This window comes from Sapajus apella, unplaced genomic scaffold (genome assembly GCF_009761245.1).
Source record: "Sapajus apella isolate SASKATOON/1434 unplaced genomic scaffold, GSC_monkey_1.0 scaffold144, whole genome shotgun sequence".
Lineage (NCBI taxonomy): Eukaryota > Metazoa > Chordata > Mammalia > Primates > Cebidae > Sapajus > Sapajus apella.
Window position 1 is genome coordinate 548,290 of NW_022437084.1, and position 5,823 is coordinate 554,112.

The 5,823-nt window shown below is 41.9% G+C and overlaps 1 pseudogene; it reads left to right on the forward strand.

Moving 5' to 3' along the window:
• The first annotated feature begins 2,960 nt into the window (after nucleotides 1-2,960).
• LOC116540718 lies at nucleotides 2,961-5,594 on the forward strand (annotated as a pseudogene).
• The last annotated feature ends 229 nt before the right edge of the window (nucleotides 5,595-5,823 follow it).

Genomic DNA, 5,823 nt, shown 5'->3' on the forward strand with positions numbered 1-5,823 from the left:
AAAAGGAACCAGGTGCAGAAGTGGATCATGAGACTGACGTGACCACGGAAGCACAGCATCACATTGCGACAATGAAGCCCCTGGATGTCTGCAGGCCTGACAGCATCAGGCCTACCGCAAGAGCTTAGTGAAGTGGAGTTTTCTCTTAACTCCTCAGAGGAAAGAGACATCTCAGCTATTTTGGACATCTCCTTCCCTAGCTGGCTAAACAGCGGGCGCTTTCCCAGTGCTGGCGCTGCCGCACAGCCGAGGCACCCTCCAGCAGCCCTTATTCGGGCTTGACAGAGGCTTAAAGTGTCTTGCCTTAGGGTCATTCATATCACAGTGTCGCCCCAGGTTCACACTTTCGACCTGAGAGGCATTAGTGAAAGAATTAAGATCACCTATGAATAACTAATAACTACTGCGTTGTATTTCTAGTTACTTTCTTCTTCATTATTTATATGGATATAGGCTAAGGCTTTTGGCTTCTGCCTCCGCACTTATGGGGCTCCCCTCCTACAAGGTCACAAGACCAGAAGAGCCAGTTTATGGATCTGGGTTGGTGTCAGGTGATCCATCAAGTGTAGGGTCTGCAAAATATCTCAAGCACCGATCTTACGTTTTATAATGGTAATGTTATCCCCAGGAACAATTTACAAACAGTCAGAATCTTGTAGCCTCCAGCTACCTGATTCCTAAACCATAATCTCTCATTTTGTACTTAATTTGTTAGTCTTACAAAGACAATCTAGTCCAAGCAGGAAGGGGGTTTGTTTTGGGAAAGGGCTATTAATGTCTTTGTTTCAAACTATAAACTAAGTTCCTCCCAAACTTAGTTCAGCTTATGCCCAGGAATGAACAAGGCAGCCTGGAGGTTAAAAGCAAGATGGAGGTGATTAGGTCAGAACTCTCTCACTGTAATAATTTTCTAAGTTCTCTGTCGGGCACGGTGGCTCAAGCCTGTAATCCCAGCACTTTGGGAGGCTGAGGTGGGTAGATCACGAGGTCAAGAGATCAAGACCATCCTGGTCAACATGGTGAAACCCCGTCTCTACTAAAAATACAAAACATTAGCTGGGCATGGTGGTGCGTGCCTGTAATCCCAGCTGCTGGGGAGGCTGAGGCAGGAGAATTGCCTGAACCCAGGAGGTGGAGGTTGCAGTGAGCTGAGATCGCGCCATTGCACTCCAGCCTGGGTAACAAGAGTGAAACTCAGTCTCAAAAAAATAATAATAATAAAATAAATAATAATTATTATTATTTTCTAATTTCTAATTGTGCAATGGCAGTCTCAGGTTCTGGATCAGGACCCCTTTCTGGTAACGTGAGGACAGTTAAGAGTGCATCCACACATCCAAAAAGTTACCTCTGAGCGTCAGGGATTTCCTAACCCTATGGGTTCTTCCCTTACATGTCAACCCAAGGATTCACTGGGGACCCTAGAATTGCGGAGGCCAGTCTAGAAATATAAACACAGGAGAGAGAAGAAGAGGTGAAGTGAGTTTTGAAGAAGAGAAAGAAGTTAGGTCCATGCTACCTCAGTTTTTTTTCCAACAAAATTTTCATGCTGGGCAATAGGATCCTGGTTTGTGGGAGGGATTTTATAGGAGGGTGAGAAAAATGCCCTTTTAGGGTAGAGTCTGTAGAGCCCTAATTGGGGAAAAGGAGTCAGCCCGGAAGGACCAAGGGAAAGCAAAGAGATAAAGCAAATAAGCTATAAATCATTCTTCATGGTCTAGGACAGATAAACAAAATGGAGGAAGCAGATAAGCTGTAGATCTCTCGCTCTCTCTTTTTGAGGCGGAGTCTTGCTCTGTCGCCAGTCTGGGGTGCAGCAACGCAATCTCAGTTCACTGCAACGTCTGCCTCCCAGGTTCAAGCAATTCTCCTGCCTCATCCTCCTGAGTAGCTGGGACTACAGGCGTGCGCCACCTCGCCCAGATAATTCTTGTACTTTTAGTAGAGACTGGTTTCACCATGTTGGCCAGGATGGTCTCCATCTCTTGACCTCGTGATACGCCCGCCTAGCCTCCCAAAGTGTTGGGATTTACAGGCGTGAGCCATCGAGCCTGGTGGATCTCTTTTTCTTTATGGCCTAGGGCATATAGCCTTTCTGTGGAAATAATGTAAATAACTCACAAACTTTCTGCTTTCATTTATCATCAAACATCTCAGCTAACAGAAGAACGCAAGTTATCTCCCAGTTACCTTGGCCTCCCAAAGTGTGAGGATTATAGGCATGAGCCACTGCACCCAGCTAAATCTCCTTTTCTCATAAGGAAGTCAGTCAGTGGGTTCAAAGCTTATTTTAACCTAATCACCTCTTTAAATGCCCTGTATTTAAATGCAGTCATATTCTGAGGTAGTGGGTGTTGGCACTGCAGGATATGGTTTTTTGGAAGCATGATTCTGCTCATTACACTCTGTGCACTGGACTCCCAAAATTTATGTCCTTCTTACATGCCAAGTCCCTTCACCCCATCCCACATGACTAACTCAGTTGATGCAGAGAAGGCCTTTGACAAAATTCAACAGCCCTTTATGGTAAAAACTTTTTTTTTTTTGAGACGGAGTTTCACTCTTGTTACCCAGGCTGGAGTGCAATGGCGCGATCTCGGTTCACCACAACCTCCGCCTCCTGGGTTCAGGCAATTCTCCTGCCTCAACCTCCTGAGTAGCTGAGATTACAGGCACGCTCCACCATGCCCAGCTAATATTTTGTATTTTTAGTAGAGACGGGGTTTCACCATGTTGACCAGGATGGTCTCGATCTCTTGACCTTGTGATCCACCTGCCTCGGCCTCCCAAAGTGCTGGGATTACAGGATTGAGCCACCGCGCCCGGCTCTTTTCTGTTCTGAGAAAGCCATATGTTTACTGCCAGTTGGTGTGTAATTGGTGTCATTGGTCACAAAATACTTGTTTTATTGCAAATGTATGTTTGCACAAGATGAGTCTTTGGTTGTAGGATGTTTCAAACTAGGCATTCCTAAATTAATTTGAATTACATGTTGTCACCCTTTCTTTACTACAGAATTCTATTTGTTTTGTATTTTTAAAAATAGAAGATCATGGTGGAGAACTTTCACACCTGTCTAGTATAAACATTATGTTTAGTGTAGTATGGTTCCAATATAAAATATTTATCAATAATAGTTATTGAAAAAACCCATGTTCATTATATTTTGCAGGTATCTCTCCTAAATGTATGATTAAGGAATTATGACCAACAGAGAACAGTAATACAAGAAAAGGATTCCAAACATTGACTCTGGAAAGACATCAAAGCTACAATCTTGAAAATTTATACTTCAGGGAAATACAGAAAAATCTACATGGACTTGAGCTTCAATGGAAAGATGGTGAAAGAAATTCATAAAGAAGTGCCAGTGCCCCATGAAAACAATACTGCTGGTAAAAGAGCTCAACATAGTCAAGATGATGTAGAAAACAAGCATACTGAAAACCAGCTTACAGCAAGCTTTCAGTCACGAGCCTTGCTGAACTGTAGAAAGTTCAAACTGAGGGCAGAACTTATGAATGAGATCAAATGGAGAAGACAAGTAATAATGGCTGTTTAGTTTCTCCACACATTAGGGGAAAATCTTACGTGTTTAATGAATGTGGCAAAACCTTTGGAGAGTCTTCCAGTCTTACTACTCATCAGATGAGGCATACTACAGAGAAACCTTACAAATGCAATGAGTGTGGCAAAGCCTTTAAACGGAGCTCAAACCTCACTTTACATCAGGTAATCCATGGAGGAAGGAAACCACATAAATGTGATGTATGTGGCAAGGCATTCAGACACAGATCAAATCTTGGATGTCACCAGAGAATCCACAGTGAAGAGAAACAATACAAATGCAATGAATGTGGCAAGGTCTTCAGTAAATGTACAAGTCTTGCAGTGCATCGGGGAAGTCATACTATAAAGAAATCTTGCAAATGCAATGAATGTGGCAAGGTGTTCAGTAAATGTTCAAGTCTGACAATGCATCAGAGAAGTCATACTGGACAGAAACCTTACAAAGGCAATAAATGTGGTAAGGTCTACAGTAAGCATTCACATCTTTCAGTGCATTAGAAAATTCATGCCAGAGAGAAAGCTTACAAATGCAATGAATGTGGCAAGGTCTACAGTAAGCATTCACATCTTTCAATGCATGGAAAAATTCATACCGGAGAGAAACCTTACAAATGGAAAGAATGTGGCAAGGTCTTCAGTCAACATTTAGGTCTTAAAGTACATCGGCGAATTCATACTGGAGAGAGACCTTACAAATGCAAAGAATGTGGCAAGGTCTTCAGTCAATGCACATGTCTTACAGTCCATCAAAGAATTCATAGTGGATAGGAGCCCTACAAATGCAATGAATGTGGCAAGGTCTACAGTCAATACTCACATCTTCTAGGGCATCAGAGAGTTCATACTGGAGAGAAACCTTACAAATGTAATGAATGTGGCAAATCCTTTAATCAGGGCTCAACACTCAATAGACATCAGAGAATTCATACAGGAGAGAAACCTTACAAATGTATTCAATGTGGGAATTCCTTTAGTCAGCATGTCCACCTTAGACTTCATGAGACAGTTCATACTGGAGACAGACTCTACAAATGTAATGAGTGTGGAAAAACCTTTACACAGAGCTCAAACGTCACTGCACATCAGATGATTCATGCAGGAAAGAAACCATATAAATGTGATGTGTGTGGCAAGGGATTCAGGCATAGTTCACATCTTGTAAGTCACCAGAGAATCCACACTGGAGAGAAAAGATACAAATGTACTGAATGTGGCAAGGCCTTTGGACGGTTGTTTTCCCTCAACAAACACCAAAGAATTCATTCTGGCAAAAAAACCTTATAAATGTAATGAGTGTGGGAAATCCTTTATTTGTTGCTCAGGCCTCACTAAACATCAAATAAGACATACTGGAGAGAATCTTACAACTTAATAATGACAAGGCCTTAGACATTGTCCTAGCTTCTGGAATCACCGAATAATTCATACTTAATAATATAGCTTGTATATTTATCCCTTCCTTTGAAATCTCATGTGGAATTGTAATCTCCAGTATTGGAGGTGGGTTCCATTGGGAGGTGATTGGATCATGGAGGTGGATTTCTCCAGTTAAGAAAGATTCGGCATCATCGTTGGATCTCAGGATTTAGCATTATCCTCTTGGTTCTGTCCTGGGTGTGACTTCTCCTGAGGTCTGTATGTTTAAAAGTGTACAGCACTTCCCTGTTGCTTGCTCTCATTCTTACAATGTGAAATACCTACACCCTCTTTGCCTTCCACCATGATTTAAACCTTTCTGAGGCTTCCCTAGAGGGTGATCAGATGCCAGCATTTTGTTTCCTGTTAAGCCTGCAGAAGTGTGAGCCAATTAAACCTCTTTTCTTTATACATCGGTCAACCTCTGGTATTTTCTTCTAACAATGCAATTGTGACCTAACACCTTTACACATACAGTGAATATACCTATGTTGTAAGCTAGTGTTCACTACTCACTAGGTGTAAGAATATACATCCTGGAGATAAATCACAGAAGTATAATATGTGTGGCAAGAATTCCCAAAAGCCAAAACTTATGAATCTATAGATAATTCAAAGGACATAGATGTACCAATGAAATGAGAGTGGGAAAACCTTTACTGGAGTTCAATCACTACTTGTCATAAGAGAGTTTATACTGAAAGGAAATCATATAAATGTATGTGTCAGAGGCTTTCCCCAAGTATCAGAACTCACCGGACATCAGAATATCCATCTTTGAGAGGAACCAAAGAAATGTAATGTGCATGCTAAGGCTTCTACATGAACATCAAAATG